Source organism: Neofelis nebulosa, chromosome 2, assembly GCF_028018385.1.
Source record: "Neofelis nebulosa isolate mNeoNeb1 chromosome 2, mNeoNeb1.pri, whole genome shotgun sequence".
Taxonomy (NCBI): domain Eukaryota; kingdom Metazoa; phylum Chordata; class Mammalia; order Carnivora; family Felidae; genus Neofelis; species Neofelis nebulosa.
The window spans coordinates 131897469-131925371 of record NC_080783.1 but is presented as its reverse complement, the minus strand read 5'-3'; the positions used below and the strand labels follow the sequence as shown (position 1 = coordinate 131925371).

General features: G+C 36.3%; 1 long non-coding RNA gene across 1 annotated transcript; it reads left to right on the top strand.

Moving 5' to 3' along the window:
* Window positions 1-32: 32 nt before the first annotated feature.
* Window positions 33-27273, top strand: LOC131493337 (uncharacterized). The gene is made up of 4 exons (XR_009252573.1): window positions 33-137; window positions 5828-5966; window positions 9882-9961; window positions 26656-27273. It is a non-coding gene; the product is annotated as an uncharacterized LOC131493337 (long non-coding RNA).
* The last annotated feature ends 630 nt before the right edge of the window (window positions 27274-27903 follow it).

The following is a 27903-nucleotide window of genomic DNA, read 5'->3' as shown; positions in this document are numbered from 1 at the left end:
GTTTGTTTGTTTTTGTTTTTTTTCAGTTCTCACGAACTGCATTCTCAGGAAAATCACAGAACATCCACTAAGGATTTTATTTGTGTCTGCCTATTTTGTAGACCTGTCATTGCTCAGCTTTAATGAGACCTAGTCAGGTACATAGCCCTCCTAATTTTTGTAGGTATAAGGAAATCCAAAACCGAAGATGCGGGACTTAATTACAAATTATGAAATCCAGACAATAAAGGCATAATGAGAATTGGTTGAGGAATGAGCAAAACGGAAAGAAAAGAAAGGGAAGGGGAGGGGAGGGGAGGGGAGGGAAGGGAAGGGAAGGGAAGGGAAGGGAAGGGAAGGGAAGGGAAGGGAAGGGAAGGAAAAGAAAAAGAGGGAAAGAGAGAAATATTAATCAATCTGGGAGCTGCCAAGTAAGTTATTTGCCCAAGAATTGCTCTAGATCAGCGATCTGCAAAGAGCCAGATAGAAAATATTTTAAACTTTGAGAGCCATATGATATCTGCTACTGTAGTGTGAAATAAGCTCTAGACAATACAGTTGATTGTAAATAAATGAGTGAGACTGTGTTCCAATAAAACTTTATTTACACAAATAAGCCACTGGTCAGGTTTGGTTGTTTTTTTTTTTTCCCCCATGGGTTTTACTCTGCTGAATTCTGCACTGGATAGGGATCCCCTGTAATTGGCTCAAAAGCATTGGATATTTAAGGAACTTTATTTCTACATTAATCTGTGTATCACAGATTTGCACTTCTCATTCTACGTAGTTACTATAATGTTTTTCTTGAATTTAATAGCATCATTCTATTTCTTGAGATGCAACCTAATCTATTTTATATCACTTTGATACCTATATGTTGGTTGATGTGAAGAAGGCTTATATATATATAATGTGATCCATTTAGTTTGAAGAATTTCCTTGACGATTATTCACAAAAAATGTGAGCATATATAAATTGTTTTGTTTATTCAAAATTGCATTAGCAATTTTCTGATAGGCAATTTGAGTTGAAAGATAAAATTTAAACCAAAGTCAGAAAATAACTATCACTGCTAAAGAAACACTATTTATCGGTGCAGTTGCTCTTGTTTTAATATTATAAATAGGTGTAGAGCTTTTGGAAATCTAAATAGTACCTAAAATGTTTCTCATCATGGAATATGTTATCAGCTATTAGCACTAATGGCATTTGTTGCATATAATAGCATTATCTTCATTACAACCATAATCAAATTAAAGTTGTAATAAAGGTATAGCGGCATAAAATAAACACAGTGTTAAGCATTAATTTTATTTAAGTGATTAATCACTTCAGTTGCATATTTTATGCTTATTACTATAAATTATATTATAGGTAATTTATTTATATTGAGCGTACAAGTGATTACTTTCAGTATCTACAGAAAATCTTTATATTAGGTTCTTATTTGTTTTGTCTCCAAATGTTTTATTAGCAATTGAATAAAAAAACAATAGTAATTCAGAAATAGTAATAGTTGTAAGAAATTTTCTGTTAAACTTGGAATTAATATTAAGTTTTTAAGCTAATTTTCTTTTAAATGCTTAAAGTTACATTTACCTATCATACATTCAAAGTGGTTAGCATATAATAATCTTATCATTTTTGGCAACTGTTCTAGCATTTTCCCTAAATACTCTATTGACATATATAATATAACATTCCTGTTTAATCAGATAGGGAAGGTTAATTAGCTATGTATTTCCATGTCATTCTCTTCTCATAGAATTAGTTTGGAAGTTTTCCTTCCATTTCTATGTTTTGGAACAGTTTGAGAATAGGTATTAACTCTTCTTTAAATGATTGGTAGATTTCCCCTGGGAAGGCATCTGGCCCTAGACTTGTTTCTTGGGAGAATTTTGATTACTGATTCAATTCCTTTGCTGGTTTACTGGTAATGGGTCTGTTCAAATTTTCTCTTTCTTCCTGTTTCAGCTTTGGTAGTTTATATGTTTTTAGGAGTTGATCCATTTCTTCCAGATTGCTCTATTTGTTGGGATATATCTTTTCATAATATTCTCTTATAATTGTATTTCTGTCATATTGGTTGTGATCTCTCCTCTCAGAGATTTGTGATTTTATTTTTTGAGTTTTTCTCTCTTCTTTTTGGTAAGCCAGCCTAGAGGTTTATCAATTTTGTTAATTCTTTCAAAGAAGCAGCTCCTGGTTTCACTGATCTGTTCTACTGGGTTTTGTTTGTTTTTTTTGTTTCTATATAATTTATTTCTGCTCTAATCTTTAGCATTTCCTTTCTTCTGTTGGCTAGGCTTCATTTGCTGTTCTTTTTCTAGCTCCTTTAGGTATAAGGTTAGGTTGTCTATTGAGATTTTTCTGCTTCTTTAGGTAGACCTGTATTGCTATATACTTCCTCTTATGACCACTTTTGCTGCATCCCAAAGGTTTTTGACCATCATGTTTTCATTCTCACTTGTTTCCAAATCCATGTATTTTTTTTTCATTTCTTTAATTTCCTGGTTAACCCATTAATTTTTAAGTAGGATGTTCTTTAACCTCCATGTATTTGTGGTCTTTCAAAATTTTGTCTTGTGATTGACTTCAAATTTCATAGTGTTCTGATCTGAAAATATGCATGATATAATGTCAGTTTTGTTTTGTTTTTTATTTGTTGTGGACTAATTTGTGAGTCAGTATGTGATCTATTCTGGATAATGTCCCATGTGCACTCAAAAAGAATGTGTAATATGCTGCTTTAGGAAGAAATGTCCTGTATATAGGGGTTAAATCCATCTGGTCCAGGGTGTCATTCAAAGCCATTGTTTCCTGGTTGATTTTCTGCTTAGGTGATCCGCCCATTACTATAAGTGGGGTGTTACAGTACCCTACTATTATTGTTTTATTATCAATGAGTTTCTTCGTGTTTGTTGCTAATTGGTTTATATATTTGGGGGCTTCCAAACTGGGAGCATAAATATTTGCAATTGTTTGATCTTGTTGGATAGACCCCTTTATTATGATACAGTGTTCATCTTCATCTCTTCTTACAGTCTTTGGTTTAAAATCTAGTTTGCCTGATATAAGTATGGCTACTCTAGCTTTCTTTTGATGTCCATTAACATGATAAATATTTCTCCATGCCCTCACTTTCAATCTGCAGTTGTTTTCAGATCTTAAATGAGTCTCTTGTAGGCAGTGGAAGGGTCTTGTTTTTGTTTTTGTTTTTGTTTTTAATCTATTCTGATGCCCCATTCTTTTGATTGGAGCATATAGTCCATTTATATTCAGCGTGATTTTTGATAGATATGAATTTAGTGCCATTCTGTTAAGTTGTTTCTGCAGGTTTTCTCTGAGGAACAACTAACTTAATTTTTTTTTTAATGTTTTGTTTTGTTTTTGTTTTTGTTTTATGTTTTTTTGAGAGAGAGAGAGAGAGAGAGAGAGAGAGACAGTGAGAACAGAGGAGGGGCACAGAATCCAAAGCAGACTCCTGGCTCTGGGCTGGCAGCACAGAGCCCGACTTGGGGCTCAAACCCATTAACTCTGAGATCATGACCTGAGCTGAAGTTGGACTCTTAACCCACTGAGGCACCCAGGCTCTGGGGAACAACTAACTTTAAATCAGTGCAGAAAACAACAAGATTGAAAAAAAATAAAATAAAAGGAAAAAAATCAATGGCTCTTTGTGAAAATCAACAAAATTCAAAGTTGATTACATTCTAAAGAGACCGATAATGAAAATAAAGAAAAAACACAAATTCACCAATATCAGGAATGGGATAGGTGACACCATTACAATTTCTACACATACACTAAGAATAATAAGGAAGTACTGAACAATGTTTGCTAATACATAAGACAATTTAGATGAAATAGAAAAAAGTCCTTGAAAGGCACAAACTACCGAAGCTCATTCAAGAAGAAATAGATAATCTGAATGGTTTTATATCTATAAAAAACATTGAATTTATAGTTAAAAGTTATATGACACAAATAACGTCAAACCAAAAAATTTTTATTGGTGAATTTTGCTGAACATTTAAAGAAGAAATAATACCAATTCTACACAAACTCTTCAGAAAATTGAAGTAAATTGTACTTTCTAATGTATTTCATGAGATCAACATTACACCTATAACATTACACTGATACCATTGCTAAAGATACTATAAATAAAACTTCATGCCAATATCTTACCTGAACATGGATGCAAAATTTGCAATATAAAATTAGCAAATTGAGGGCGCCTGGGTGGCGCAGTCGGTTAAGCGTCCGACTTCAGCCAGGTCACGATCTCACGGTCCGTGAGTTCGAGCCCCGCGTCAGGCTCTGGGCTGATGGCTCAGAGCCTGGAGCCTGTTTCCGATTCTGTGTCTCCCTCTCTCTCTGTCCCTCCCCCGTTCATGCTCTGTCTCTCTCTGTCCCAAAAATAAATAAAAACGTGGGAAAAAAAAAATAAAATAAAATTAGCAAATTGAATCCAACAATACTTAAAAGAATAGTGAGTGTATCATGACCGTAGGGGGTTAATACCAAGAATGCCAGGTTAGTTTACCATTACCAAATCAATCAATGTATTTTGTCATATGTATAAATCTTTGACTTATCCAGAGAGAGAGAGCCGCACAGTGGTTTGAACAGAATCATATAAAGAATGATAAACTAAGGGGCGCCTGGGTGGCGCAGTCGGTTAAGCGTCCGACTTCAGCCAGGTCACGATCTCGCGGTCCGTGAGTTCGAGCCCCGCGTCAGGCTCTGGGCTGATGGCTCGGAGCCTGGAGCCTGTTTCCGATTCTGTGTCTCCCTCTCTCTCTGCCCCTCCCCCGTTCATGCTCTGTCTCTCTCTGTCCCCAAAATAAAAAAAATAAAAAAATAAAAAAAAAAGAATGATAAACTACAATAGGAGTTGGATTGATATGTGATAAATTGGCTAGTAAGAAGTAAACATAACTCAGGTGCGCCTGGGTGGCTCACTTGGTTAAGTGACCGACTTCCTCTCAGGTCATGATCTCGCAGTTTGTGAGTTTGAGCCCCGCATAGGGCTCTGTGCTGACAGCTTGGAGCCTGGAGCCTGCTTCCAATTCTATGTATCCCCCTCTCTCTACCCCTCCCCTGCTCACGCTCTGTGTCTCTCTGTCTCTCAATAATAAATAAACTTTTTAAAAATTAAAAAAAAGAAGTAAACATAACTCTGAAGAATTTTCTAACAGATATAGAAGCAGTCACTTCCAATAGGGTTGAAATAGGGAACTGCATACATTTCAAAGAGCCAGAATGTGTTGGAGTTTGCAAAACTGTGCCTTGCAGAATGGCAGCGTTGTCACTGTTTGGCTGTATGACTGGAATTCCCTGGAAACCCATCCTTTGGAGCTTGCCAGAAACCTGCCCTTTAACATATTGGAGAAAGCTCTTCATAGGGAGGTTTCTAATGGAGAACTGAAGAAAGCAAACACAATGGCTAATATATACAAATAAATACATGTAGGAAATTTGAAAATATGCAAAGCTCGTATAGTTTTCATTTCTGTAATTACTCATGAGGTCCTAATTGACAACTATGTCTCTTTTCTTCAACTACTCTTTCAGTATTTCCTCTGTCTTCTGGAAGAATATTTGCTGCTTGGCGTTCTATATCTGTGAAAGGCCCAAGCCCTCAATGTTCTGATTTTTTTTGATTGCTCTAGTTTTCCATAAACCTTTACCATTGGACATGGACGTATTGGGAAGTACCATAGAGAATCCCCTGGAATACAGATGTAGGCTGCCTTGTATTTATTGTGTAGAACATATTTCCACTTAGCAGACAGGGTCAATTGTGCAGGCCAGCAAATTAATACCCCCTTTTCTTGTTAGCTTAGTTGCAGAAAGATCCTTACATGTCCAGGAGGTGATCTCATCTTTCAGTTTAGTGGAACCATTGTTGTGTGCCTTTTGTTGGAATCATCCCATCTTGATAATTAATGTCTCCAAAGAAACAGCTCAAAGTTACCAGGTAAGAAAAAAATATTCCGTAAGTGAGTTCTAGGTATAATATGACAGACTCCACTCACACTTCCACATCTTACAGAATTCTGATTAAAAGCATATGCTGAGTCCTGTAAATAGAATTTTGTTCTTTTAAGTGGTTGTCTCCCAACTGGTAACAAAATGAGTCTTCAATATATCATTGTGCCTTTCAATTAGGCTAGCTTCTTCAATTGATTGGGTATATGGTAAAATCAATTAAATGCACAAATATGAGCCCATTGCTGTACTTCCTTTGATCTGAAATGAGTTACTTGGTCATACTCAATGCTGTGTGAAATGACATGAGTCTTAGATGTCTTGGTCACTTGAGGTTCCACGGTTAGGCTTTCAATCTCTAACAAGACTAGTAGAAAGTCTATATCTATTTCTCAAAAGGAAACTAGTTATCTTTCAATGAAAAGAATAGGTTTTCTTCCAAAATTCTAAAGGTCTTCCCTGCAATTTTCCTACTTTTGGTTTGCTGGAGGCCCATACAACATACTTATATGCAAGTATTATTAAATCTATTACATTATGAAGCCCAAGAGGTAGAATGGCTTATACTGATGCCTGAATGTGATAAGGAGTCTTCTCTTGTTCTGGTACCTACTTATAACTGGAAACCTTATGGGTAACTCTAGATGAGTCAGATTAACACAGTATATGTTACACAAAAATCCAAAATGGCCTGCCAAGTATTGTGCCTCTTTTCTCATAGTACACAGTGAAAGTTGCAGCAACTTGTTCTCTTTGGAGGGGATTTCTTGACATGCTCTAGACTGTTGATACAAGAAACTACCCTACAGAGACAGGTTCATGAAATCTGTGAGTATATCTTCTATCCTCTTCTTTGCATAATGCACCTGCTACTTCCTGGTCATCAGATCCAATCAGCATAATGTCATTAGGATAGTGGACCACTTAGGTGTTTGTGGATTGTCAAGATGATCAAAATCTATAGACTGCATTATGGCAAGTAGAATTAACACAGTCCTGAATCAATCTTCTAGAACTACACCAGTGGCCCTGCAGGTAAATGCAAACTGCTCCTGGCAATCCCTGCAACTTGGTAAAGAGAAAAAGGGATTAGCTGGGTCGATAGTTGCATACCAAGTGTCAGAAATTGTGGTAAAGTAAATAATAGTACCTCAGGGATGCCCAAATCTTAATCCTGAAGCTTATGAAAATGTTACTTTACAAAAGGGGCATAGTAAATGTGATTAAGTTAGGTATCTTGGGATGAGAAAATTATCCTCAATTATTCACATGGGCTTAATGTAGTCACAGGGTTTTTATAAGAGGGTGAAAGAAGGATCAGAATCAGAGAGAGATGTGATACCAGAAGCCAAAGTCAGTTAGGAAGCCAAATCAGTCAGCTTTGATGATAGAGGAAGTGGCCACAAGCCAAGGAATACAGATGGCCTCTAGAAGCTGGAAAAGAAAAGGAAAAGATTGTTGCCTGGAGCCTCTAGAAAGAATGTAGACTTGCAGACACTTGATTTTAGCCCATTGAGACTGATTTTGGATGTCTGATCCCAGGAACTGTAAGATGATACATTTTTGTTGTTTTTATTCGTTAAGTTTTTGGTAATTTGTTAAAGCAGAATGAAGAAACTAAAACAATGGCTGCGTTGATTTGCTCCAAAAACTACATCACATCCATAATTGAATATTAGATGTTAAATTCAGTTCAGCTTTCCTACATCCCTAAGTCTTTGCACTTCATTCTCCACAGTATGCTAGGACTGCTCTGACAATTCAGTCTCATTAACTACTCCTGAGTCCAAATTTCAATCAGCCAACCAAGTTAGCTGAAAGAGTGACATCTAGCTACACAAGCAAACATATTTACTCCAGAATCTCTAGTAAGTTCACTGACTATAGGAATAACAAATAATAGAACAGGTATCCTGCCTCGGGCTGAGACAGAGCACTCAAGAAATAGCACTCTCCTCTCAAAACACACACATGGGTCTTATATCAAGACCTGTGGAGAGGCAGAATTGTGGCTCACTAAAAGAGAAGTCACTGCAGTAAACTTGCCAGAAATTTGCTCTCTAGAGTGCTAATGAAAGCTTTTCTTGGGGGAGTGTCTCACAAGGGGCACTTTGCTACAGAAATGTTTGGAAAAGGTGTCAAAGAAACTGCTGGTCTCTAGAAGCTGTTGCTCTCCACACATAGCCGAAGCCAGGCAGTGGAGAATCCGCGCGCACTACAGGAGCCTGGTGTTCACGAAAGCCCAGCACACTGCAGGAGCGTGCCAGAGGAGCACAACAGTAACAAGAAACAGACTCCACTCTGTAGTTCCTCTCCACTTTCTTCTACTGATAAAGCTTCAGTGTCAGGTGCTAACAGGAAAATATTTAGGGGCATCAGATTCATTTTCACAGAGCAGGCAAAAAGGATGAAATAGCTGAGGGACAATAAATTAATGACTGTCACACTGTATTAAAAAATTAAAAATAAAAATCTGTAGGATCATCTCAATGTATGCAGTTTATTCAGCCTCAGTTTCCAATATTTTTCAATATAAACTCTTGTGTGCTCAGTGAACAACGTTTGGAATGACATATTCCAGATATATTTCAGTTTTTACTTAATAAACACATTCTGTCCACTCTTAGTGTGATATTAAAATACAATATCGCCCAAGTATTGCCATTCATTTTCTAACCATGCTATTGAATTCACAGCATTTACAAATTCATAATGATATTTTTTACATTTGTTCTGCTACTTCTAGCTGTAAGCTCAATTTCAAATTGGAAAAAAATATGCTTATAAGTGTTACAAAATTGCTCTTGCAGATCTTCTGGCACATCTTTCATAAATAAAAATAAGCATTTTCAGGCAGAATTCCAAAACATAGAAAAATGATTGAATTTGATCATGGGGGAAGTCTCCTTTGGCTAGAAAGGAACTAATCACACATTCAGAGAAGAAATTTACATATTTTAGATATTTATAAAAAACATGGTACATCCTAAAATAATACAGAAGACAACAGCTATAGAAGACATGATTTATTCAGCATATACACTGGCCTACAAAATGTACATAATTTCTGGCAATAAGTTTTTATTTGGGAAACCACTGAAGGTGGAACAGTGCAGAGACAAATTTTTCCTAGTGATAGATTTTTACAACAAATAATCTGATGACTATCATTTGATTACTTTTAATTTGAACTCAGAAATCTTGCTGAGATATATATATTCATGCCCCATCGTATACACAGTTGTTAGTATATGAGTAATGAACAGGCTAAAATAAAGGACTTTAAGATGGCTAGTTGGGAAGATGGTAGGCTGTTTAAACAGACACTATTTTATTATATTGTTGTGTGTATAACACTGGGTCAATAAATAAGTAATCTTCATTCTTTTCAAAACCAGTGACTCAGATTATTAACATTATTGACTCAAAATTATAATCTGTTAATAATTTAGACAAATGATTTTTTGGCAAGTGCAATGATTTTTAAATAAAACCTGGAGAATATTATTGCACAGAGTAGATTCATATATATTGTTTGTTATACATGTTCTAAGCATCAAAAATTAGAGTTTGCAAGTTTTTTTCTTAAATGTCTTTCAGGTTGGAAAAGAAATAAAAACTGTAAATACATTATTTGGAGAGAAATATTATCTGTTTAATCTGCAAAAGAAAGTAACAGGAAGTGAGATAACAAGTGGATAAAATGTTTACATCAAAAAAGTTGTTTTTTACATAGTTAATGGGACTTTCAACTCTACAGTCTTATTTGCAAAGCACTATAAAGGAACAGGATAAGGACATCCTTTTCTATTTTAATTTCATTAGCTGCCATTATGTATTTTTCCTAAATCAGCCTCTTTATGAATACACCTGTCTACATTTCTATTATTTTCTTTGTAAATAGTATGGAGGCCTGATTTTTCATACTAATAAGGAACCAAGCAAATACTATGAATGCTGATGGAATTAGAGATAACAGGAACTGTGAGTACAACTGCCTTTATTTTACTCTTACAAAAAGACGTTGTGAGACAGAGCACTAGATAGCCCACAGTGTGATGAAAAAAGTACCCAAGCTGAATGCCTCCTTCGTATTACTAGTCAAGGCTGAGTCACACCACCACCCGGCTACACTAAGTTTTACTTGGTATTTGCTGTTCCATAATTAGAACAATAGAAAGAAGACGTGGGCATCCATGAAAACTACAGAGCCTCTATTCGCTTTTTATTTGAATCTGTTAGTTTCTAATTGCTGCCTCAGAGGTAAACTGTAATTCAGCATCTACATCATCTTTATTTAGATGGTAGCAATAGTATCATAATTCCGCCTAGTTTCTCAATTTGGAAATAAATTTAACCCCATGAGAAGAAGTGTCATTATCTTCCCAATAGTCACTGCCTAAGATAGATAAGTTTGTAACTATGAGGAAACCAATTTTAAGTTTCTGCTAAAAGAAAAAAACTTGATTAAATATGATTTTATATTCCCCCTCTTTTTTAAAAAGGGAATACAAGCCTTTCATAGAAGAGTTTCTGAAAGTTTCCATTTCCAAAGCAGTTTGAAATGACATGTTTTAAATCTTAGACAAATATTAAGTCTTAGATAAGACACTTTTAAGTGTTACATATTTTGTGATAAAATGTGTAGAGTCAAAGTTCACAGTAATTGGGAGTACAAATATCTTTAAAAAGTCTGGAAAGTTAAGTCAAAATATTTACTGGTTTAAATAAAGTTATGCATAATTATTATTGTATTTTGTCATGTATATTTCCTCTTGTTTATTTTCTTCTACATTTAGAGTCAAAACAAACTATAGACTCTTGAATAAGAAATGTGAATGAATAAAGCATGTTGTCTCTGTAATAACCTCATACTACTTTAAGAAGTTATGTGAAACATTTGGCCAAAGAAAAAGAATGGACATAATTTGGGGCGCCTGGGTGGCTCAGTTGGTTAAGCCTCCAACTTTTGGTTTTAGCTCAGGTTATGATCTCACAGTTTCATGGGCTCAAGCCCTGCATAGGTCTCTGCACTGACAGCACGGAGCCTGCTTGGGATTCTCCCTCTCTTGTCTCTCTGACCCTCCCCTGCTTGTGCTGTCTCTGTCTCTCTCAAAATAAATAAACTTAAAAAAAATGGACATAATTGAAGCCAACAGCTCTATCTCTGCCTCAGTTCCAATGTAAATTTTAGCTACTGAAAAAACCTAGTGCTTCAGAAAACTAAAAATGTCTGAGTTTTCGACTCAAAACTAGGGATGAATTATTAAAGGACAATTAATAAGAATATAATTTAAATACATCCATTAAATTCTTTCCAAGATGTCAGTATTATTATCCACAGACTCCTTCACTTATCCTAATTATTTTTAAATTTGCTATATGAGAAAAACGTGCTTTATATTTATATTTAATTAAAATGATTTTATAAAACTCTTTTCTAACTTAGTTAAATCTTAAAAATTTTTTTTATGTTTATTTATATTCGAGAGAGAGAGAGACAGACAGAGCTTGAGTTGGGGAGGGGCAGAGAGACAGAGACAGAATCTGAAGCAGGCTCTCGGCTGCCAGCTGAGAGCTGTCAGCACAGAGCCCGACACGGGGCTTGAACTCAGGAGCAGTGAGAGCATGACCTGAGCTGAAATCAGACGCTTAACCGACACAGCCACCCAGGGGTCTCTAACTTAATTAAATCTTAATAAAAGAGAATTATTGTTCAGATCAATTGGCCACATCACACTTACTAACTATATATGTTATATAATAATTATTATATATTAACATACATAATTTATGTAAATGCACACATATAGAATTATAACATATGCAGCTATATATTATATACATTGATTATGCATGGGTATCTGAGAGGACAGTATTCCAGCAAATGTTTGAATGAGTTTAGTGAGCCTCCGAATAATTGGGAAAAGAGAATTCCATATAGAGCAATTAGCAAGGACCCAGAGGCAGAAGTCAGTCTGCTAGTGGTCAAGGAAAAGGAAGAAGGCCAGTGTGACTAAAGCAAAATTCATGAAACTAAAGAATTAGGACATCAGGACATAAAGATAGTCGTATTTTAGATGTTTAGAGCCTTATAGGCCATAATAAGGACTTTGGATTTTATATTACATGTGATGGAAGTCTTTATAGGATTTTAAGAATAGAAATGATGAAATGACATTGGACTCATATATTTAAAAGATCACAGTGATTATAAAATATTCTACAAGTATTTAATACTGTAAGCAGGGAGAATATTAAGAAAGCTATGTCAGTGGTAACTTTGGCTAGAATGGTAATAGTAGAAAACTTAGTAAGTGGTCAGAGTCAGCATTTTTTCTTTTGGGTACTTCATTCAGACAGTATAATCAACATAATTTAATGTGATAGAGGTTGAAGAGTCAAATATAACACCAAGTTCATTTTTTGTTGTTGTTTTTTGTTTATTTGTTTTGTTTTACTGACTTAGAAGGAGAACTCGAGGAGGAACAGATTTTAGTTTTGGATCTACTAAGCTTAAAAAACCAGTTAGATATCTGAATAAAGATATTAGTGAAAACAACATCATGAAAAAGACTCCTTGACCAAACTTCAGTCAGGCTCCTCTGAACTCCATTCTGAGCTAGATCTTGTCCTTGCCAGACCTGCATAGCCCAGTTTCAGGCAAAACCTTGTTAAGGGAGAACCCTCATTCTGGGTATTGGAGAACCCTTGATATCTGATGTATATCTTCACCCACCATGTGGTATCAGATCATCTTGGTCTGCTTTCAGCAAGAATCTTGTCAAGTTGGTTTAGCCAGAATCCCTCCTTACCCCTGAGGTTTCCTCTTGGTAATTTTCCATTCACTGACCCTCACTGAGTTCTTGGCTATAAATCCTCACTTGTCCAAGCTGTATTTGGAACTGAGCCCAGTTTTATATAAAGGTCTCCTTTCCCTACTGTAATAGGTCGTGAATGAAACCTGTTTGTACTACTTTAACTACTGTCTAGCTCTGGTTTTTCTTTATCATCACATATATTATTAGCCTCTCAACATTGGCTTCTTCCCTTTTCACCTTGATCTGTGCCCTGAGCTCCCTTTCTCTCTATTTCTCTTTGGTTTAGCCAGTGGGGAGACTCAGCATGAGAAGAGAGGGAGAAAGGAGAGCAATTATGGGTATTTATTATTTCTGCTCCTACTCATTGAGATGATATCAGGCTTTCAGTGCTTTTAGTGCTTCTTGTATGAATGTCACTGCTTTTATCAGAATGTTCCTCTACATCACTCCCTTCTTTCTGCATTTAGATACTCTCCCTGGTCCTAAATTCTTTGGGTATAGGGAGTTTTTGCAGCTGTACAGGTTCTAGCCTTCATGTGCTATATTTTTCTCTGTGATTTCCCTATTTACTGTTCATATTTTAGCAAATCCTAGAATCTTTTAAATTTCAGGGAGCACTATCTGACTTATGATTCGACTCATTTGATATAGTTACTGATACTGAATGTGGGCCCAGGAAGGAAACCCTCCAAATAGAATTTTTGGATTAGGATGGTCGTATATTAAAGGAGTTCAGAGATAACTACCTGGCTGAGGAAATGTAACATATTGGTTAGAGTGGTAATAGTAGACATAGACTGTCTATGATTTGCAATATAATCATGATCAATCAAATGATCAACACTGGTAGCAATGTAGCAAGTTGAGATCAAGGTATTATTATGAGAGCAAGTAACTATGGTACTTAGTTTTTATGTTAAAAATATTGTTTATTAAGTTTATAGTGTCACCTAGCTACTTAGGAAGGTACTAAAGTGTATCCCAAGGGAAAAGTGAAATGAAAAGTTATGGATATACAATTAGGAGCCTCCATGAAATTTTTAAAGGAGTTCTTGGTCTCCTATAATAGCTGGGAATGTCAGGATTAATCTGAGAGTAAGAGAGTTGATTGCCAATTAAATGCTCCACACTCCCCACTCCAAATCTCCTATGCTAAAGTAAGGACACTGTAGCAAAGGGATAGCACCCTAGAACATGGGATGAGGAAATTTGGGTAGATATAGATAAAGCTAAGAATATTGAACTTACAAATTTCCCTAAACCTCTTACCAATGGAGGCAAACATCCATCCACTTCTGCTTTAAAAGCCTTTCTGTAATTTCATCTGGAGAAATTACTCTAAAAGTCCAAGTTTATTTTCCTCTGAATCTACCAACACCATTCTTATTGCCTGTAAGCCTGTGATATTCATCCTGGCACAACCAGTATGAGAGGTAAAAACCTATAGGCAAAGACAGCCCCTTTGCCCCACAAATCTATTGCTGCAGCAGTCTGAGGTACTTAAGTGGGGTGTATAATAAGGGTAATAGAGCAAGCTGGGCAAAACACAGGACTCAATGGGCCATATTTCTTGCCATGGACCTATCTTATCCAGGATTTTGAATTTAATGGGTTGTCTTAAACACCTAGGATAGAAGGAATTAGTCTACTTTGTTAGTTAATTAAGGTCTGGCTGGACTCGATATGACTTGTAGTTAAGGTAACAATTTGGAAATTTCCTGGCACACTGTAGTAGAGAGCCCTAAGGCTCAGGATATAGGCTCTACCACGACCCCTTAGCCATTATCCTGCCCCCAAATCTCAGGTTAGGGAGGGACTATTTACAAAACTATTCTTAAGGTGGAGGAAAACTAGGAAATACTGCAATACCCTGATGGTGGTGACAAAGGAACCACTACCACCTCTAGGGCCACAGGGAAATATGTTGACATGAAATGAGAATTAAATAAGGAGATAGAAAGCACCAAATGAAGACTTTTTATTTTGTTGAGTGAGCTGGCTTACAGCAAGCTAGATAAGCTAGTAATGAGATATTTCGATAGGAGTTATTTGACTGTGGAAATTATAATTATATTAGAATGTATCACCTCTGCATTGAGTACTTGCCTTCTAAAAGCACGGTTTCTCTTTCATTCCTAGACTTCTGCCCAACCTCATCTTACAGAATACACTTGGTTGATAAACTTTGTTAATTTTCCCTTTTGAGTTTTATTTTTAAATCTATATCTAAAATGGGGATAATAGTCCCTACTGTATAAAGTGCTTGTAAGGGTTAAAAGACATAATAATTGCAGAACACTTAGAACAGTGTGCTCAATACATCTTTTTTTTTAAATTTTTTTTAACGTTTATTTATTTTTGAGACAGAGAGAGACAGAGCATGAACGGGGGAGGGTCAGAGAGAGAGGGAGACACAGAATCTGAAACAGGCTCCAGGCTATGAGCTGTCAGCACAGAGCCCGACGCGGGGCTCGCACTCACAGAGTGCAAGATCATAACCTGAGCTGAAGTCGGCTGCTCAACCGACTGAGCCACCCAGGCGCCCCTCAATACATCTTAACTCTTACTAGTACTCACAGGATTTTGTCTATTACAAAAGCTACAGAATCAGCTAGATTACTCCTTTAACTTCCACCTGAATATATCATTTCATTTTTATCTCCACATTTATATTTATATTGTAATCTATGCCTTAAAATAAAATCATATTTAGCTTTCTAGATCTAAATAAATTAGCTTGAATTCAACTAATTAACACTTATATTACTCTTGGCATTTTAATTATATATGTATTTTCTTATTGCTAAGGTGATATATGTATCACCTGGTTAAACAAGTCTAAAAGAATTCTTGCTAACATCAAGCCAGAATGATCAGTTATCACCTAGGAGATGAGGAGTTGGGTGGAAGATTCTGGTTAAACTGAATTAGCAGAATTCATGCTAAATTTAGGTGATACAGGCCCCACAAGAACAGATGCCGAGGTCAAGGCTTAGAGGCCTGACTGAAGTTAGGTCAGGGAGAGTGTCTTGTCAGTCCCTCCTCTAGTTAAGTAAAGGAGAGGCATTCTTTTCTTTGGCTTTAAGTCCATTTCTCATTCAGTCATCGTTTCATTAAAGATCAGCTGAATCATCTACTGGAACTTTGCATTAGAAGTTATTTGCTAAATGGTGTAGAATCAGGCATTTAATGAGAGAAGTTTCTATGAAAGTGAAAGAAATACAGTGACTAGTATCTCAGTCTATAGGGCTGTCAGTTGGGAAGATTTCTGGACGTTCGGCTGGAAGTATCTTTAGATACTTGAGTGAGGACAGCAGTGGTAATCCCATGTATTTCCTGGTTTGCAGCATAAATACATTTGATTATGCCTTTGGGTTTCACAGTGAACTTTCTGACTGTCCCACATGGCAGCAGGCATAATGGTTGCCCACACATGTTATGTTGTGTTGATATTTTGAAGTTATATCAAGTAATCCAGCTTCGGCTCTCAGAATTTAAAGAAAAAGGGCAATTTTAGTTCTTAAGAATGCCAAGTCATGAGGATGGGTAAAAAATTGGAAATGTTAATTGCTAACAAATGCATTAAAAAAGCAGGATCCAGACCAGTTTACAGGTAGATAAAAAGTAGAAAGTAAAAAGAGTTTACCTAGAGATGAAAAATAGCTCAAAGACAGATAACAAGATTATAATCTAATAACCTGCAAGGATGTATAAAGTTCTTCATTGAAATATAACTTTTTTCTCTGAAGTCACCCCACTTTTGATTTTCCATCACAAAATAAGTAAAAAAAAATAAGTGTGGTCTTACTAGATTTGGTCTTATTATTTACATAAGCATAACAAGAATAGTAATTGATCACATAGAGCTTTATGAGTTTGCTTTGCTGGAACTTTTTTCAAATTAGACTTTTTAAAGCTTCTTGAGCCTTGGGACACCAAGCCAAAGACTTGCCATCAGACGTTTCCTTCATCACTTACAGATTTGGAGGAATTTCTCTCTTCTTGAGGTCTATCTTGAAGGTGCTAGGCCATCCAGGAAGTAACCTTCCTTACTCATTCATGAGGCTTGGAAACATATAAGCCAAATACCAGGCCAGTTGTTCCAAGAGAGCTGTGTAAGCTTTGGCTCCCTGAAGTCAACCTTAGTTCCTTGAAACCATCTGGTCATACTTGATTCTATGCATCATTTTCAAATATGACATTCCAGTCAGAGCCTGGTGTACATAACTGATGTTTCCAATTATGTTCTGTTACAAGAATAGATTATTATATAACCTCTGTAAATAATTATATTGCCATGAAAATAAGGATGTTCCACAATAGTTCCCCAATTCTGGAGGGATCAGGTAGGAAGAAAGATAAATGCTTCATTTTTGTTTACAAAAGTATATCTACTGACACATCTGAGTTATAGACAGCTTGAGACAAAGGGGAAAAGAGTTCCTGATATAAAGAATTTAGAACATTAAAGAGCTAGTCATGTTACAAGCAAAAATTGTAATTATTATTTACCAGTCCATTCAGTCCAATGTAATTTACTTGTGTTCTGCTTGATCATGGGTTAGCAGTTTTATGAATTCATTAGCTTCTCCACTAGACTTCTGGAAATCTTTACTCAGTAGGGTGGTAGCTCTTAAAGTTATTTAAGCAATGCTATCAGAAGCCTATACCCCCAAACCCTTGTCATAATCCTTTCCATATTCTCTAAGACAGTCATTTTTTGTTGAAGATGAAGCATTCTGGCCTGTAACTGATGACAAATGCAGTCAAGGAAGAATTAGAGTAAAAGAAAAAGTATCTGTGGTGACAAGAGCATGGTAAAAGATCTGAGGGTTCCTTTGACAAAGAACTCTGGTTGTGTATTTACTTATGTATTTATTTATTTTTAGAGAGAGTGTGTGCAAGCAGGGGAGAGGGGAAGAGGGAGAGAGAGAATCTCAAGCAGGCTCCACACTCAGGGTAGAGCCTGACACAGGGCTTGATCCCACAACCCTGGGATCATGACCTGAGCCTAAATCAAGAGTGAGGTGCTCAACCAACTGAGCCACATGGGCGCTCCTCTATGGCACAAACATTTAAAACTGATAACTAGAATTGTGACTTACAATATTATACAAGACCTATCGTGGACAGTGAGGGTATTGACAAATTTCTATGAAGTTGATCTGATTTCTAAAATACTTACATTAATACTCTTTACCCATATAAATATAACCTGGTGAAGGTTAAGACAGTTCTTATTTGACAATGTCCTTTTATGTAATTCAATATATCAGATAAGTGAATTAGTTTAGTATCTCCTTTTTACAATGTGAGAGAACAAATCCTTTTGAGATTTTCCAAGAATCCTCTGGGAAATTTCAAGGTCAGTTTGAGAACAAGAAGACTTAATTTAGAATTTGATTTGGGGAAGTTGTCAAACATGTCAAAAGGTTTGAACACTTGATTCAATAGGATCATAGATTACTATGAATCAATCCTTAGTTTCTCTTAAATATTTGAGGGCATATAAAGATTAACGTATAGTACAGGAAATGATTTGGATAAGACACAAAATCTTGGATTCTAGGCAGTTTACTTAAAAGGTGAAGAAAAACCTTTTTTAATCTATTAAGAACAGGCCAAGAGTACAAGAAACCTTTGTTGTTTTAACTGAGAGAAAAAGAACTCTAGTTTTATATCACCATGTTATTGAACTCATCTTTAAGCCTTATACATAAATCCACCCATTCTTAGCCAGCTACATGACTGTGACTACATGAGGGAAGATTACTTTTCTAAGATACTTTTCCCAAAAACCTTATCCTATATTTTCCTCTTTCTCATTCTGGAACAAACCATTAGTAACTTTTTTTTTCTTTACAGTGAACTTTAGGAAGTAGATAATTGTGCAATGTCTGTCACACACTGGGATTCCATAGCAAACTAGTAATTTTATGAATATAGCCATCTCACAATTTTTATAGGTATTTGCTTCCCCATGGTACAGTTTTTCACAGTGGCAAAGGATCATATTTATTAACCCAACCAAATACATTCAGCTACTCTATATCATATAAAAATAGGGTCTCCTGGGTGACTGAGTTCATTGAGCATCAGGCTCTTGATTTTGGCTCAGGTTATGATCCTAGGGTCACTGGATCCCAGCCCTGCACTGGGCTCTGCACTGAGCATGGAGCCTGCTTAAGATTCTCTCTTTCCCTCTGCCCTTCCCCTGCTTGTGTGTACACATGCACTCTCTCTCTCTCTTTAAAGAAAATAAAGACAAAATTTTAAAAATACAAAAATAAGAAGCATTAAACTTAAATGTCTACTTAGCAGTGTTTCAGCAATTTGTTGCTTAGAAATTATCTAAATATTTAGTGAATATTTGTTGTTGAACTTAAGTTATTAGATGTTTCAAGTTACCAAAAAAAAAAAAAAAAAAGACTTCAGAAACTATTTTCATGCACATGTAATATATATATATTTTAAGTTTATTTATTTATTTTGAGAGAGAGAAAGTGCTAGCGGGGGAGGGACCAAGAGAGTGAGAGAGGGAGAGAGACTGGGAGAGAGAGAAAGGGAGAGAATCCCAAGCAGATTCTCGCTGTCAGTACAGAGCCAGACACAGGGCTTGAACCCATGAACCATGAGTTGGGACCTGAGCAGAAGTTGGACACTTAACCCAGTGAGTCACCCAGGTGGCCCCCACACACATACTATTAAACAAAGGTAGTTATCAGTTCAAGTTATTTCCTTGTTAACTATTTTTTGTGGAACATGCACTTTAGGTAAGTATCACAAAAGCAAAGAACATAAAAAGCCTAGTTACAAAATTCACATTTATATGATACTTAATACTAGGAGATAACTCAGAAGACATAGCTGTTTTAATTAAACCAACAATACTAAACTAATCCTATTTGCCAAAGATTTTTTCAAGTTACATGAACTTTAAAAGTATTTGAGTTATATTCTATGTTTCTGAGAGTTTTAGCAATATTTCATTAATATCAGAGCTCATTTATCTCTAAGCTAATTTGAACAGAACTCTATTCCTTTAAAGGATTTTATAACTTAATTTGGTAATACCATTCAGAAGTAGAAAAAGTTTACATATATATATATATATATATATATATATATATATATATATATATATATATATCATACATGCATAAGCATGCATACAGACAGGCATAAAGATCATACTTCTTTTTTCTACAATTTTAACTGTAAGTCAGACAAACACAGTAATATACTCCCATTTTTGCTTTTCTTTATATGTGTATCTGAATTGTGTTTATAGCAAATGGAAGAAGTTAAGATTACCTGTTCAATATGAATGCTAAAGCTTTTTATCAATATTTATGGAAGAGACTTTTAAGATTTTATTTTGCCTAATATTTAAAATAATGGAAGGTGTGGATTGTGTTTTAGATGAGAGACTGAGGGGACATCTCACAGCTGTCTGGGTATTTCCAAAGACCATATGAATGGATAAAATATTCAGTATGTTTCTAATTATTTTCATATGTTTTTTTTTTATTTTTTTAATGTTTATTTATTTTTGAGAGAGAGAGAGAGAGAGAGAGAGCACAAGCAGGGAAGGGGCAGAAAGAGAGGGAGACACAGAATCTGAAGCAGGCTCCAGGCTCTGAGCTGTCAGCACAGAGCCCTACAGGGGCTCAAACTCAAGAACTGTGATATCATGACCTGAGCTAAAGTTGGAAGTTTAAGTGACTAAGCCACCCAGGTGCCCCTGTTTGTTTGTTTGTTTCAATTCAGTCTCAGGTGTAATAAGGAAAAAAAAAAAAACTTAGCATATCTGATACCATGTCACTTCTATTGCCCTTGCTACTGTGACCTATAGCTCAGAAATTTCTGCTTAGCCCTGCAGGTAGGCATGTTAATCATTGAAGTAATTTTGCTTACAGCTAAGATTTGCAAGAACCATTTTTTTTAACCCCAAACCTACCTTACGTGAAGAGATAAGGAAGTACCTACCGAAATGATTATGCTATGTTTAAGATTTTTAGGAAAGACATGACCAGATGCCTGCATGAAAAGATCAATTAACGAAGGACAACATAGTTACATGGCCTTCCTCTGATGTCTGCCAATGTCAATCACCTTTTGACTCCAACTCCCTCCCACTTCTCCCTTTGCTAACATAAAAGAAGTTCGAATTTCATGCCAAGGGGAGATGGTTCCGTAGGACAATAGTCTACAATCTCTTCAGTTTGCTGGCTTTCCAAATAAAGTTGCTTTCTATGCCCTGACATCTTGCCTCTTACCTTACTGCCTTGCCCTTTGGTTAGCAGAATGAGCTTGGACTCGGTTGCACAGGCAGTTGCTTTTAGGGGTTCCTGAGTTCCTTAAGAGACTGATGGAGTGAAAGGGGAAAGTCTGGCAAGGGTGAACAAGAGGGATGGAGGAAGACATATGAATAGCATTCAAGGGAACTGAATGGAAGATCAAAGGTGGAGAAAGGAGGAAGGAAGAATAGAAGCAATGGGAAGGGAAAGAGGTCTCACAGGGGACCTGTGGGGGAGATCTTAGGTTTCCCAAAGAAGCCAGTGAATTTCCATATTATTATTCATAAAGTCAAGCCATCAAGAAAGGAAGAAGAGAGGGGTGCCTGGATGGCTCAGTCAGTTAAGTGTCCAACTGTTGATTCTGGCTCAGGTCATGATCTCAGGGTTGATGGGATCAAGCCTTGCGTTGTGCTCTGCACTGACAGCATGGAGCCTGCTTGGGATTTGCTCTCTCCCTCTCTCTCTGCCCCTCTCCCATGCATGCACACTCACTTGTTCTCTCTCTCTCTGTATCTCAAAATAAATAAACATTAGGAAAAAAAAGGGGGGGAAGGAAGAAGACAGAGTTGATGGAGGATATAATCAGCATGGTTTCAAGAATGAGGTTTCACTTAGTTGAGAAATTCCCATGAGGAAACATGATCAAATATAGAGAACAGAGAGGACTCACAGGGATTGAGGAAGATTTTTCTAGACCAAGAGTTGGAGAATGAATTCCCACATGAAGCAATGAATCAAGAAGAATTTTCTAGCCTAGGGAGTCAGTTCTAACTTGAAACAATGATCTGTGGGGCGTGGTGGGAGTTTCCAGCGAGTTTTACATGAATCAGGGTGTAAAATCCCCACAGGACATACACAGCCAGGAAGAAAAGCTTCTAGCCCGCCCAGTAGGTACCTTTCAAACAAAGAAGTCCAGTCCTCTAATTCATCTTCAGAGAGTATACTCAGAATCTTAAGAATCAAAATCTGCCCTTACTGTACTTCAATGGGCTGTCATCCAGAGCAGTGGCTTAGGAGTCAGACTCACCAGTAGATCTCTGATCAGTCAGCCAGTAATGAAGAAAAGGCTTCACAGGTGTGCACTTGAGGTCCTGGGTGAGAAGTCCAGGGATCCAGTGACAAATCTGATCCCGTCTGAGTCATAGCACTCTAACTGTTCAAGAAACCAGAGCTGGGCGGTAAGATGGTAGAGACAGAATCTATTCAGAATCTATTATAATAGAGCAAAAGAGAACTAGTACAGAACTTGGCTCCATTTTTAATGAAACATGGACAAGAAGAGATTCATTGACAGAACAAGGTGGGAGTTAGTGGATAGAAAATTACTAAGAGAAAACATCAGGAGTGGGGTGCAGATCCTGTTTAAATAGACCTAATAGGATTCTTGCTAAAGGTAAGGCCAGGATTGTCAGCTAATCAATTAATTATCACCAGAGGAACTGGACAGGACAGATGAGGAACATGATTAGATAAGATATCACAGTTAAGTGATTCTGCCTAAACTGTCTTAGCAGGATTCTTGCTAAAATAGGACAATACAGATCTCACAAGGACCTGTGACCAGGTCAAGGTCTAGATATCTTAAGGGGAACCTGACTAAAGTCACAGAGGGGTCATGTTACATCTCTAACTAGCTGAAAAACCATTTTTGAAAAATGACCTGTTCTCAATAAATAATAAATCAAATAATAGTGTATCCCATGCATAGAAGGGATTAGCAAATATCTATCAACAACCCTCAACATTCACCATGTACTTATTCCTATTGCCATCATAATGATTTTCCATAGCCCCTACCCACTGAGGAAAGGAACATACACAGAAGAGGAAAACATGGTGACTGAAATAACACAGAATATGCATGAGGTGGAATCATTATAACCTGGAATTATCAAGCTTGAGAAAGAAGAACTAACTTGGGGGACTTACAGTGCCAGATGTCAAGACTCATTATAAAACTGCAGTATTTTAGAACTTGTGGTATTGGTACAAGCTTCAACGAATAAATGAAAGAAACAGGATAACAAAAACCACAATGGATATATACCCAGTCCAGAAACAGATCCAGCTATATGTGGTCAACTGATTAATGACACAATTACCACTGCAATGTGAGAAAAGATAGTCTTTTCAATATGTGGTCATGAGTCATTCAGATGCCTATATGGGGAAAAAAAAATCCTGTTCAGTTTCCAGTGATTTATAGGCCTAAATGTAAAATGTAAAACAATAAAGCTTCTAGAAGAATATTCTGAATTTAGGATGAGTAAAGAAAGATTTTTTTTTCAACGTTTTTTATTTTTTTTTATTTTTGGGACAGAGAGAGACAGAGCATGAACGGGGGAGGGGCAGAGAGAGAGGGAGACACAGAATCGGAAACAGGATCCAGGCTCCGAGCCATCAGCCCAGAGCCCGACGCGGGGCTCGAACTCACGGACCACGAGATCGTAACCTGGCTGAAGTCGGACGCTTAACCGACTGCGCCACCCAGGCGCCCCAAGAAAGATTTTTGAAATAGGTACTGATAGAGTTCCATATTTTAACTGTGTTGGTTACATCGGTATAATAACACTAATGTGCAACGTGTACAGCGTTGCAGATACTTCATACATTGAAATAAGTTCACAAAAAATTAACAGGAGTGGAACTTCTCAGTGAAGGACTTCTAGTATTGAAATCTCACTTAACTCATTTGCTTATAATTAGAACCCTAGGGCAATAATTATTGTCATAATAATTACATGTTAACATGGTACTTAGGAGAGGTAATTATTTTTGTTTTCAGTCTGTTGTTACAATAGCCATATCATTGTAAGTTAAACATCTAGATAATTTGTCTCTCACTCACTCTTGTTTCTTCTTCAAACCAACTTAGTTGTATCTATCTCTTGTGCCTACTTCTAAGGTCCTCTGATATTTCCGAGAGTGTTACTTTGAATGATTCAAGTACATGTGGATACTGTCAGGGCAAATACAAATTAAAAATAAGATGCATAATTCTCCCTGCTGAAAATAAGGGAAGAGACTTCCCTTCTGCCCTTTCCCTAGATCATTTACTTTGAAAAACGTATAATTGTGTTTTCTTTGTCTTTTGAAAATGAATGTAAATCCCCTTAAAAGCTAAACAAGACTTTTGCCAGCATTATGACCCAGCAACGTCTTTCTCAAATGTCTCAGAACCATGTATTTAGAGGTGATCAAAGAAGATACTGCCCCATCTCTGTGTTTCCATGAGAGCATAGGAGGTTAAATTTATGGGCGCCTTACTCTAAAACTAGTTTCTGTCATAAAGATATGCATTTATTTTTCCTTTGGATAAAATCAGTTAGCTAACACAGACTGTCACCCAATTACCTGGTGAATTTCGGATGAACTATGTGTGACGAGTGATGCTGGCAAGTCCTCTTGCTTAAGGACTAGTTATAATTTATCTTGAAAACATGTATGTGATGGGCTACATATGCTTACTATTTAAAGGTAAGATTTATTTGTCTTTGCAATCTCTAGCAGATTGCCTGTGATGTAGATTACATTCTACTTTAATGTTTATTCAATGATACAACTGTTTCTTCCTCTTCTGCTTCTGCAGAGGTTATCAGGGGCAGGAGAAAATTTAGTTTTTAATTGATTTACCAAACAACACATTCCAATCAAATCATTCATTTGATAACTATTTGTCCTTTATTTTAAACGATCAACCAATGTGAAATAAGTATTTGAGGGGGGCGGTGGAGAAGGCAAATATCAGTCTAATATCCATGGTCAAATACTATACATACATTGAGAGTTATAACACATTACTTTTTCAAGTACATCACTTTGAAGGATGCAAGCAATGTTATATTCATAACTGTTATATTCATTATATTCTATGAGATTTCAAATTTTATTTCTTTATGAACTGTTGAATTATGAAACACTGAAGTATTGGTATCAAGAACATCATTAACAATGATATTCAGTTAGAAAAAGGCAAAGTTTGCCTTCAGGTAGAAGAGTTATGTTATTTTGAAAAAAAAATATGGTTTTCAGGATTATGTTATGACTAACTTTTTCAAATAAACTTCGTTTTAGAATAGTTTGGCTTACTAGTGGCTTGGAATAATTTTGAAAATAATACAAAGTGTGTCCACATTCCACATACCCAGTCTCCTCAATTGTTGTACTATTATATGATGTGTTTGTTGTAATTAATGTACCCACAATGATACATTATTTTTTTAGTTTTATTTATTTATTTTGAGATATTGTGAGAGTGGGGAAAGAGTAGAGAGAGAGGGAGAGAGAGAATCCCAGTGCAAAGACTGACGTGGGCCTTGAACTCACGAACAGCAAGATCATGACCTGAGCTTAAATCAAGAGTTGGACACTTGACCAACTGAACCACCCAGGTGCTTCAATATTTTTAAGTACATCCATACTTTATTCAGGAATTCTTAGATTTTACCTAAAGTCTTTTTTTCTGATCCAGGATACCACATAAACTTTTATTGCCATGTCTCCTTGGGCAACTGTTAGCTATGACAATGAGTTACTTTTTTATTGCTTTTTGTGTGTTTTTAAAAGAAATAAAATTGTAGAATCACTTTTATTTTGTCCCTATAAAAATAAAGGAAAGTCAAATTCTGTATTGAGGCATCATTCCTATGGACCAAATGTTTCTGTCCCCGCAGGTTCATCTGTTGGAGCCTAATCTGCAATGTGATGCTATTTGGAGCTGGGGCCTTTGGATGGGGTCATGGGTGGGGTGGAGTCCCCATAATGGGATTGGGATTATAATAGGATTATAATGAAGGTCCCAGAATTCTCTCCCTCCACGATGTGAGGACACAGCAGGAAGATTACCATCTTTGAACCAGGAAGAAGGCTTTCACCAGATAGTAAATCTTCTGGCACCTTGATCTTGGACTTCACGGCCCCCTGCACGGGGGAGGCAAATGTTTCTTGTTTAAGCTACCTAGTCTATGGTATTTTTGTTATAGCAGCCCCAAATGACGAAGACGTTACCCATTCATTTTTTACATGGTGTGTAAATTGCCTTTACTCCAGGAACAAATTGTTAATTTTGAAAAATGGAATCTGCTACAGTGTAGCTATTCAATATATATTAAGCAGCCACAAAAATATGAAAATTGAGATAAACTTTTATTTTAGTAGAAATATCATTTAGTAAGGCATGGCTATTTTGTACCCTTTCATTTAATAATAATTAAATTCATAGAATTATTAGTTTAGATGTACACAGCCCAAACCAAATTGACTTATAATGACTGTTGTGTAATTATAAGTGCTGTTTTTATTGCAACTTTCCAATTACTTGTAACTGGGAGTCTGGCTACTAAAGTATATATATTTAATTCATGATCTACATAATTACATTATTAACCCTGATAGTAAAATACTTGTTGAGCTAAGCATAATTTTCAGCTAGAAAAGCACTGAGGTGGATTTTTACTTGCAATATTTCTCTAGTAAATGATTTAAAATATATTTTGAGATTTGACATGAAGGCTTTATGCTTAGTGAAATACAATTAGAGTCTATGTTTGTTTCACAGTGTTTCCTCTGAGAATACAACACTCTGAAATGTTAGAAATGTTGGAGACAGACTCACCATCGCATGCAAGGCGAAGTAAAGACAAGATTCTGGAATATGCCACTTTGGCATGTGGATTGTTTCCAGCTGAAGACGAAAGCCAACAGACTCAAGAAGAGCTTTTTATCTCCCCTTTAACTGCCTAAAAACTTTTAGATAGTCTATAGCAAAAGAGAGCTAATGCCAAAGAAAATTTTTGGTTATTTGTAGGGCCTGGCAAATATTTGTTTACCAAACGTCTGCTTGTCTCATCTTCCTGAGATTTGTCTTCCTCCCTTTTGACACTCCACACTTGTATCCCCTTCTCCTTAGATCAGAATGTTATATAAGCATCGATTACCCCTGACTGCCAGGGAGCCTCTCATGTCTTTGTGAGGCTTCTGAATATACAAAATTAAAATTGTTTTTCCCCTGGTAATCTGTGTTATGTCAATACAACTATTAGACCAGCCAGAGAACCTAGAAGTGAAGAAGGGAAAAGTTTTCTCCCATACATATGTTTGATGTGATTGCTTATATGTCACTTGTGGGTAGGTTGGAGCCATATCACTAATTTTGGCCAAGGGACTGTGAGTGGAAGGATGGAAATATATAGTGCTATTGATTAATTAATTAGTGTGCTTTGTATGTGGCTCTATTAGACAGGCATTACATAGTAGAAAATTACATAATTTGAAAAAGTATAATCTGTTGATGCTATTATGTGGCTCTACTAGATAGATAGACATAACAGATTTTGGAAAATAATTGCATATTTTCCCAAACTGTAATTTACCAGTGTTATTAGACTAGACTGGACTTATGCTGTAGTTTTGTGGTAATAAATTAACCAAGTGATCACAGTCACACAACAAAGTGAAGGTTTGTTTGTTGCCAGTGTAAAGTCAGATGTGGTTTTGCAGCTTCCCTCCTCAAAGCTACTCCCTCCAAAAAACATCGCCTTAAAAGCGCTCTGTAGGAAAATAAGGGTAACTAGTAACTGCCTCAGTGTGGAAGATATGCATCTTCCACCCCCAGATATGTTTGAAATTTAAGAGCTTTTCATTAGAACACTAGTGCCAGTCATAAAAGCATATCATGTTAGGAAATCTTGATAGTGAGTATGTACACTGAAGAGAATCTAAAGTGGGGTCATCTACACCACTGGCTCAACAGTTAGACTGAATGCATTAAATACCATCAACTCTGCTCATTTGTCTGTGATCTCTT